At 40.8% G+C, this 10,837-nt stretch overlaps 1 long non-coding RNA gene across 1 annotated transcript; it reads right to left on the reverse strand.

Moving 5' to 3' along the window:
* Positions 1-8,248, reverse strand: LOC309370629. Its single transcript, XR_014168628.1, has 4 exons — positions 8,230-8,248; positions 8,033-8,120; positions 5,543-5,620; positions 1-295 (listed from the first exon to the last, which is right to left on the reverse strand). It is a non-coding gene; the product is annotated as an uncharacterized lncRNA (long non-coding RNA).
* Between the last annotated feature and the right edge of the window lie 2,589 nt (positions 8,249-10,837).

A 10,837-nucleotide genomic window follows, 5' to 3' on the forward strand; every position in this document is an offset into this window, starting at 1 on the left:
TTGCTGTGAACATTCCTACGGTCTGCGCGCTCCCGGCTCTCTTTCCTCCTGCCTTCTGCTCGCGGGGGTTGAATCATGCAGCTTTCGCCTAAAGCAAAATGTCACACGACGATCCCTTAGCCGAGGCTTTTTGCTTTGTGCGGTGCTTCCCTTGGCTCCCTCAACTCCGTTGCCTACCATGGATCAGCTGTGAATCTACAGCATTTCGTCGATTCTGCTCCATTCGTCCTTACAAATGCTGACTTGCATCTCAAGCAAACATTTCTGACAGAGATCCTGGAAGTCCCTGACGGGCCTAGAATAGGGAAAAACCTGTTGTTTCCTTTGACAATCATAAAGCAGTTCATAACTGGTAGAACAGTTGCCTATGTATGTTATCTCATTGATTTGGCACGTGTTTTTAGTACTTATGTTTGTTTTAAAATTGCCTCTGTTCTAGTAAGTAGTATGTAAATAAATTTTGTTAAATATTTTTTTAAAAAACAACAACTAACAGTTGTTTTGAGTCCTGACTTCCAAGATAAGAGCTAATTCTCCCACATAACTCTTGGGCAGAACTGCAGCTGATCCCTGGTCATCTGCATTAAAAAAGAAAAAATGTTTTTGGCCCTTGTACCTCACTTTGCTAACATGCCCGGGCAGCTTATCTCTTTATAAATGGCTTGGATGAAGGAATAGAGGGGATGCTTATCAGATTTGCAAATAAGATGAAGCTCGGAGAGGGAACATCTTTATCCCAGTCTGCATCCGTATTGGAACTGTTTTTATATATGGAATTGTGTATCACCTTAAAAGATAAAGCTCTTGCACATTCAACTTGGTTTAGATAAAACAAAGTGTAGGCAGGTTGGTATGCCTAGCTGGCTGACAGCTTTAGCAGGTCTTGCTGGTCCTCAGTTTAGAGAAGGAAATAGGGTAGGGTCAAGTCACATTGCTCAAGAGAAGGATGGAAAATGCATGACTCCTACATGAGTTATATGGGATAATCTTGTGGTCACTTTAAAGGCCTTTGAACTTATTTCTGCTTCAGTTTTACCAGTCTAGAATATACATGGAATAATCTATGAGCACTGTCCAATATCTTAAAAACTGCTTCTTATCTATTGGTTTGAAGAAACATAAGTGAGGGTAACCATGGTGAAACTGAGGTCTGGGCCTGATCAGTGAAAGGAAGGTGGGGTATAAATACAAGAAAATAAATATGTGTTGTAGTTTTTATGTAGAATAATAGACCGTGCTGTCATACTCAGAGGAGTGTCATTCTTCACAGTTACCATGAGAGGGCATATGCTGTCTTCACCATGTCTACTCAGAAATAAGGCCTATTGAATTCAGTGCGACTTACTTCCAGACAATTGGGGTTACTTCTGCAGTCGAACTCGCATGTCTATTCAGAAGAAAGCCTCATTGAGTTCCATGGAGCTTATTCCCAGATAAGCAGACATAAGATTGCAGACTCATTCATTTTCAGTCTGGTGAGCTGGGACTCATTGCTGGGTCACAACTAAACTCCAGTTGCATGACACCAACAGTAAAGGTAAAGGTACCCCTGACCGTTAGCTCAAGTCACGGACTCGGGGGGTTGCGCGCTCATCTTGCTCTATAGTCCGAGGGAGCCGGCGTTTGTCCACAGACAGCTTCTGGGTCCTGTGGCCAGCATGACTAAGCCGCTTCTGGCGAACCAGAGCAGCACACGGAAAAGGCATTTACCTTCCCGCTGGAGCAGTATCTATCTACTTGCACTCGATGTGCTTTCGAACTGCTAGGTGGGCAAGAACTTGGACCGAACAACGGGAGCTCACCCTGTCACGGGGATTCGAACTGCCAACCTTCTAATCAACAAGCCCTAGACTCTGGTCAAAATATATATTAAAAGCTTGAGTGAGTCCCCATATGTATGTTTGGGTTAAAGGAGTTTCCAGCGTGAAAACATTGAAGACTTCTGGCTTGATATTATTATTAGTACGATATTAAGTATATTTACTCAGAAGGATTTCCTAATGACTCTAATGAGACTTGGTCTTTATTTAATGGGTGCCAGCAAGCTACCTTAGGCTGCAGTCCCATGCCCACTCAACTAGGAATAAGACACAGTTAACACAGTGGGATGTACAGCTGAGGAAACATCACGGGGTTCTAGGAGGGGTAGTACCTCTGGTGGGGGACATGTTGTGCTCCTTCTAGGGTAGTTTGTCCACCTTTGGTCCCCACCCTGCAGCACTCAGAAGCCACCAGTGGCTCCTAGAAGATGTCTGCATGTGACAGCAGCCACACCCAAGGAACTTAATTATACTCTAGTGCAATTCTGATATAGGTGGAATTGCAAATTTGCTACTGAATTCTGGGCTTTTCCAGAATCCTAACATCCCTACGAAATGTTTGTTTCCACTCAAAAAGTCAGAATTCAGACAGATTGGAGATATACTGAACATGGGATGAACTTGCTGCACGCACACACACACAAACACATACAGACACAGATGTGCAGATGATAAGGTGCACACCTTTGTGTGCTCAACCTGTGCCTGGAAATAAAAATGCACCTTGGGGGTTCCTTCCAAAACTACAGTGCATTGGTTCTATGATTCTGTGAGTGATAGGTTTATTTATTGTTCACATGGAAGATGGAACAAAGTTCTTTTCTCCTGTTCTGGAAAGTAGGACTCAAACCCAGAGGTTGGGTGGCCGTTGTCATGGGTACTTTAGCTAAGATTTCTGCATTGCAGGGAGTTAGACTGGATGACCCTTGGGTCCCTTCCAACTCTACTCTATAATTCTATTATTATTATTATTATTATTATTATTATTATTATTATTAAAGAAAGAAATAAAAATTTGTGCAGCTCTTTGTGGTTAAAAAGACAAACTGAGAAACAAATTAAATACCGTATTTTTTGCTCTATAAGACTCACTTTTTACCTCCTAAAAAGTAAGGGGAAATGTGTGTGCGTCTCATGGAGCGAATGCAGGCTGCGCAGCTATCCCAGAAGCCAGAACAGCAAGAGGGAGCGCTGCTTTCACTGCACAGCGATCCCTCTTGCTGTTCTGGCTTCTGAGATTCAGAATATATTTTTTTCTTGTTTTCCTCCTCCAAAAACTAGGTGCGTCTTGTGGTCTGGTGCATGTTATAGAGCGAAAAATACAGTAATTAGTTCTTCATCTTCCAGACTCCAACTATGAAGCCTGACCTCATAATTTCTGGTTGGTGAAGCTAAAAATTGCTTGAAGTGGTTGCTGTGGCAATGCATTAGCTTCCCACGCACAGTACAACAAATTTTTGCCCTTTGGTTGCACTGAAACTCTATTCTTACAGAAATTACCAGATTAAAAATAAACCCAAACCCTAAAGAGCTAGGTATGGCTCATACTTAAATACTTTGTATCAGAGGTAGACTATTGATAGTCTACATACACTGTATTATCATCTTGCTGAGTAGCATCAAAAGCAAGAGTCTCTAACATGGTGCCTGTGGGTGGCAAACCTACTTTCCACTGCATTTTCCTGCCACTTTGCTTCTCACTGAAGTCTGATATTTTTGGGGAGTTGATTTGTTGTGCAGGTTCTCCCAATAAACTGTAATTGAACAACCTGACTTTGCTGATGTATGACTGAACCCCACTCAAAAATAGTGACAGTCAGAAAATGCCCTAAGTCTTTAGTACAACGGACCTGATTACCAACATGGATACAGCTGGGGGAATAAACTTGCGTGAGAGGAAATGTCCTTTGCTCAGTTTGATGGATGAATGATGAGCTTTGAAAGATCATGTTCCAGACTGAAGTTTGGGTATCACTCATCCACAGCAAAACGGAAAGGTAATTTTGGTTGCAAGTGTTTGCTAGGGTTGGGTCTAGCCTCCAGGTGGCAGTAGTCCCTCATCAGCACCACCCCAAATCTCAATCATCCACAGATCAAAGAGTTGTGAATATCACTGTGTTTCATGCCTCACTTGAGAGCTCAACTTACTAGAGTTATATACAATAAGGTTTCCCACAGAGAAAAGTGTTTGAAACCGAGAATACAAAGGGGAAACATAACCCACTACAAACTTATTCTGTGTATGACCCAATGAAACTAGTTACAGATAGGTAGCCGTGTTGGTCTGCCATAGTCAAAACAAAAAAAAAATCCTTCCAGTAGCACCTTAAAGACCAACTAAGTTAGTTCTTGGTATGAGCTTTCATGTGCATGCACACTTCTTCAGATACACACTTCTTCTTCAGATACACACTTCTTCAGATACACACTGTGTAGAGATATGTGTATCTGAAGAAGTGTGCATGCACACGAAAGCTCATACCAATGAAACTAGTGAAAGTGGTCCAAGATGGTCGGGGCTCTTTTTCAGACTGAGCGCCACATTTCCTTGTCGGGAACCTTCCAGGGTCACAATGATTGGCACTGCCAGAGGCAAAAGAAGGCAGAGCAGTGAATGTGACTCCTACCTTTGTACTGTAGGCTACCTTCCAGCCACACAAAGACCAGAGGTTTCTATATACACAAATATCTGTATCTTTCATCCTGGCAAGTAAGACGACGACGATGAGTTTTTCAGACTATTATATTGTTCTTTGTGTTACATTTATTGGCTTGTTTGTAGTTGCTTTTTACTGTATTTATGTGAATAGTTTTATTTGTTACCCTAGAATCTTTTGAGGATACATATTTCAAATAAATAGCAACTCCATGCAAGCATATGGCCTATGGGGAATGAAGCATTGTGGTCCTGATGACTCTACCTTTTTGGGACAATAATGTCATGGTGAATGCTATAAAACAGGTACATCCAACTCTCTAGAGACTGCGATCTACTCCCAGTACTGTATAATAAAACTGGCAGTGGCCTACCCATTGTCATTATTACCCAGAGTTGTTGAGCTTTTGGGGGGAAAGATTACATAAAAACGATCACAACACAGTACACTGTCCTCCCTCCTTACAACACTCTGACGCCAATGCAGGAAATACTAGCTTTCACAGAGGCCACAGCTCGCCGTGATAGATCAGGAGCACACACCCGATCACCTTTTTTTAATCCCACGATCGACCTGGAGCACACTGCCAATCTGCCTGTCGGTTGTGGTCGACCGGTTGAACAATTCAGTCTCCCACCCTGCTTCCTAGAAAGGTCATTCTTCCTTTTTGTTCTTCCATTAATGGGATTGGCTGTGCTCTGCCACTACAGACAGAGGCAGGAATACCAGTTACTGGAAACTGCAGGAGAGGAGAGTGCTGCCCTGCTTGGGTCCTGTTTGCAGGTTTCTCACAGGTATCGGCTTGGCCATGGTGAAAACAGGATGCTCAACTAGACAGGCCATTGGCATCTTGCAGGCTCTTACGTTCTTATGTAGTTATGCAATATGCCAGCATCATTTAACTATGAATTTAACAGCACAGTCATGGGCTTACCTACCTGTCTCATACTGAAGCCTTGAGTGCTGAGTGCAGTGATGCACACCTGTGCAGTGACCTTTTGAAAATGCCCCAGGGTGCTAGCTGACACAATCTACCCACGTAGAAAAAATTAATACTGTAATTACCTGTCTCCACATTGCCAAGAAGCCCAGTACATGAAGTGAGGAAAGCTGCTGCCTCTCCTTGCCTTGAGGCTGCTGCCCCTGCAGACAAGAGAGAGAGAGAAATGGATTTGAAGCTATTCTCATCTCCACCTCTGCAAGTGGTTTCACACACTTCAAAGCTCGTCTTTCTGTCTGTCTACATGCAGACCAGTTGCAGAGATGAAGGAGTGGAAGGCAATTATTTCAGTAAAATTGTTCTGGTTGCCACACCAATAAAAACACTCCCATAGCCAGATTGATGCTTAAGCTATGTATTCAGGGCTGCAATCAGCAAAATTTAAACTTAATGTCTTTCAGTTGCTTCTGCTCTTTAGATGGCAACGTGTTTTACTTCACATGTTTACCAAAATGTGGCAAGCCAAACCTGCTGCATTTGAGGGCCTCTTTCTGCTGGATTTCTGCCCCAAAGTCTTTCTATCTCGATGGTGGAAGAACATGTGTTTTGGGATAGAAGTGTTTTCCAGGGACTAATTAAGAGGTTTCTGTTTAGACAGTTCTATCTGACATAAAATGGTTGCTGGGTTATTGTTGCTGTAGATTGCTGTATTTTGACTGCTCTTTTTTTTAAAAAAAAAGTTTTGATATTTGTTTTATTGTGCATTTTAAAATTTACATAAGCTGCCATGAGAACCTGTTTACAGGTTAAAAAGTGGGATATAAAATTGTAAATCATTAAATTTAAAGTAAATGTTACAGTGGTGGCTATGTTCTTCTACCTTCATTGTCAGAAGCAGTATTATTATTATCATCATCATTATTATTATTTCACCCAAGGATCACAAGGCAGTTTACAATGTTGTATACCTCTGACTACCAGTTGCTGGGAATAAACAGCAACTGTATTAGGGTAGTCACTGTCTCTCAGCCTGACCCACCTCATAGGGCAGTTGTGAAGATAAAAAGGAGAGGGAGGGAACCACGTATGCTACCTTGAGCTCCTTGGAGGAAAGGTAGAATATGAAGGTAATAATAAATAAATATGAATACCTACATACAAACAGGACCTTTCCACACTTACTATCTATTAAAAAACAGCTGCAACTCCAACCTGTTGAGCAACATTTACTGTTTGAATAAGCAGCTATGGGTTGTTAGTAGAAGGAAAGCAGCAGACTGGTATTTTGTGTCCATGGACAAGCATTTACATGTGTGCATGCTAGAATCAAGATGGAATCATCTCCATATTCAGAAATTTAACTTCTACACCATAATCCTTCACACTGCAATCCGAAAGTAAGTCCTGTCGATTTCAGTGGGACTTAATGCCAGGTAAGTGTGTGCAGGATTGCAGTCTTAGATACCCCAAAGGACGAGCCTGAAACCTGAAATACTCCACAGACTGCATGGATGGCTTCCACAACATTTATTTTCTATGTTTATTGCATATACAGCCTAGGAGCCTTGTACTTATGGGACTGCCTCTCCTGGTACGCCCCGTGGAGGACCTTACGGTCCACAACAATAATACTTTGGAGGTCCCAGGCCTCAAGGACCAGCATGAGTGGCCAGGCCTGGTAAAATTTTAATTCCTTACCCCTATGATTATGATTTGTGGCTTCCCACTTAATTTTATTTTGATTTTAAATGTGATTCAAATTGTACTTTAAACTAATCATTTGATTTTGTGTTTTTAATGTATTTTAATGTATTTTATATATTTGATGTATAAATAAATTAATAATAATTTTAATGCATCAAATATATAATGTAGCATTGCATCGTTTTGAAATGTAAGCCATCTCACAACCCTTTTGAGGACTGACAGGTAGGGTAGAAATAATAAACAAATAATTTCCTTCCAAAGGCAAAATATGGACAAAATAGGCACCATTTCTTCTCCCAAGGGACAGGTAACAATAATGAGGGTTGTCCCTGCCTTGGTAAACAGGGATAGTTGTAGTGTTTTGCAAGCTGCAAAAGGGATCAATGGGGAAAGCAAGGAGCACACATGTGTGATCTCGTGTGCGCACATCTATGTCAGAAGCACTATCTACTATAACAACAGGCTCATGAAGGGGTTTGCCAACTTCAAACATGCCTTCCTCACAAGCGGTGGGCAAAGGCACATGTAGGGGTATGACTGGTTTGGACATACCGGGAGCAGAGCTTCTGGGGCACAGCAGCAAGTGCCACAGCTATGAAGTCCAACCGAAGGTGAGAGGCAGGAGGGAGGGTGGATTTGGGCATTGCACAGGGCGCCACTGAAATTTGAAATGCTAAGGTTCACCACTGATGTGAGCCCCTGTTGTGACAGAGAACATTACATGTTATATTTTAAGATACGTAGCTACAAAAAAACCAACAACCCTCCATACACAATAATAATTGTCTGCTTCCTATACCAACATATCCTTTCCTGGAAAGGAAAGGCAAAAAGTAATCCCATATATTCCACCAGCCTTATATGACATATCAGAAAGTTGAGAAATAATATAAAGGGCTCTCACATACAGGAGGTCCTGTTTAGCTATGTTGTCGTCTTCTTCTTCTTCTTCTTCTTCTTCTTCTTCTTCTTCTTCTTCTTCTTCTTCTTCTTCTTCTTGTGTTTTCCCCCCAGGCCAGCTCTTCCAACATTAAAACAAGTTCCAGATATTTTATGATCAGCCAGCAAGAGAGCACCAGGTTGAGGAATGCTGGAATAACTTAACTGAGAAAAATCAAAAGCATTCCTGAAGTACTAAGCAAAAGGGGAAAAGATGTATTAATATCCTTCTTTGCTATTCTTTTTCCATGTTCTTTCCTTTCATTTGTGTTATTAACTCACCAGGGCGCTCCTGTGCCTTTAAAAGGTAGCGAGAGAAGCCAAGAAGAAGCTGATTCATCTGATCTAGTCACATTCTTAGGAATCCTGGGGGCTTTGTGCACGGTTATGAGGGCAAGTGCCATGTGGGTGGCCAAGTTTCCCCCTCAGGACCTGAATTCCAACAAGAAATATGGGGAGTAGTTGAACTATGTTATACAACAGGATCAGCCAGAGGCACTGTGTTCAGCAGTCATGGTGAACTGTCCTTCTAAAAAGATATAATAAACAAAAGGGCAGCATCTCTGTGTGAGGGTTCTCTTTATTTACATCAGGAGTGGGCAATACATGAGCCTAGCATTGCATGTGGCCCTCAGTTCAATTTAATGTGGCCCTTGGCTTAATATCAAAGGCCTGCTGCAAGATGATGGTTCAGATCTCTGGCAAGACAGATGCTTATACCACAGTCTGCTGGGAAGGAAGGAAGGAAGGAAGAAGAAACAAGAGAGGGGTGAATGCAGGAATGCAGCTTTCTATTTGAGAATCTTTTCTTTTTTCCTATTATTATTATTTATTTGCAAATTTAATGAAGAAAAAAATAAGCCACAATCAGTTCACAGTCTGAATACAATAACCAGCAGTGCTTACATTTTAGTTAAACATAGAAGCTAAAATAAGCCCTCCAAATATCCAGCAAGGTATCCACAAAAAATTGACATCAATATGAAATATGTTCTATTGTGGCCAGTGCCATGAGATCCTCAGAACGTTGTGTAATAGATGGTGGGTATTTATCTTTCCAGGCGCAAAAGTAAAAGTCTCTTAGCAACCATAAGGGCTTGCGAAATTCACATCTATCCCAATACTACATGAATATAATTTAAAAGTACATGAACATCTGAAAATATTGATGATTTTGCCATTGCAAAATTGATGTGAATAACAACCTCGGACCAAAAAGAAGATATCACTGGAGAAGCCCACACCATGTACCTCACTGAGGCATTCTTAGTATTGCATGGTCAACATTTACCGTATTTTTCCGTTTATAAGATGCCCCCATGTATAAGATACCCCCTATTTTGGGGGACTCGGTTTTAAGAAAATCCACCCTTGGCACTATCCATGTATAAGATGCCCTCAAATTTTTGACATTATTTTTTAGGGGGAAAAACTAGTCTTATACAGAACACGGAAAAATAACTAACTGTAGAATTCTTTCTAAGCATGCCTTTAAATATTTTCTTATTATGTGCCAAATAACTGAAGGAGGAAGGTACACTGAATGCACTTATGTCTAAAAAGAGAACACATTTTTAAATTTTCATTCTAGTTTGTGTGGTTTTCTCAAGTCTGTAAATAAGCAGGATGTAAATTTATAATCCACCGTTTTGTTTTCTCACATTACAGATATGAAGGAGATTATGTCCATCAAATCCTGTGTGACATTCAATGATAAGAATTTCTCATGCCTATCTCATCGGTCCTCATGGCAATAGAGGACAACCAGTGACTGGCCTGCTTGAAATGAGAATGTAGCCTGTCTTCCCTTGACATGTTTGATTAACCCTTGGTGGAGATGGCAGGCAGAGGCTAGGACTCAGTACGTATAGTATCTGAGACATGCTACAGAGCTTGAATTCATATGTAACGAAGAAGAATAACTCTCAGTTCCCTCAATTTCTCACCCTCAACCCTAACCCTGCAGAAAGCCATCTAATTAGATTTTAATTTGATCCTGACTTGTTTTTAGGAGGTAATTATTGTTTGATTTTATATTAATGTTATATATTTTATGTTAGCCGCCCTGAGCCTGGTTTCAGCCGGAGAGGGCAGAATACAAATAAAAGTTGTTGTTGTTGTTGTTATCCTAAATCCAGTTCACATTTCTGCAGCAGTTTGCAAACCAGTAAAAATAATCCTCATGAAAAGATATCAGCATTTTAGTGCAAATTTATCCTAATAAACACATCTTAATGCAGTTTTGAATACTATACACATTTTTGTAAGCAATTTCCCCTGACACAATGCATTTATGTTATTTTCACTAATATATGCATTTATATGCACACTTTACCCTAGTATATGATTTTTTGTTCACATTACATGGCAGGAGAAGTGCACTGCAAAATTTAGAGAATGCGGTATTTCTGCCAGAGAGCACACTATTTGTGTTGGTGTTTACTGTGTGGATTGTGGCTGTGCCATAACCACAAGCAATCGTCAGATATATCTTGCAATGTAATAACTGACAATGACCCACTTCTCTGCCCCCTACATGTTCTCATCATTTTGAAATGTATGTTTTAAAAAAATATCTGGAGGCTATGCACTGTAACACTGTACAATGTTAGCATAAGGGTGCTCATCTGGTGGTTATTATTTTTAAGTGGTGAAATGCAACAATGCCAGCACCGTTTGAAGAACCTTTGGTTAGGTGTAATTTTATTTTCCAGTTATTTGAAGGTTCAGTGTTCCTTTTACCTTCCACTGGAGTGCTCAATTAAATCAGATTG

The sequence above is a fragment of the Podarcis melisellensis genome (assembly GCF_964234715.1).
Source record: "Podarcis melisellensis genome assembly, chromosome: 5".
NCBI lineage: Eukaryota > Metazoa > Chordata > Lepidosauria > Squamata > Lacertidae > Podarcis > Podarcis melisellensis.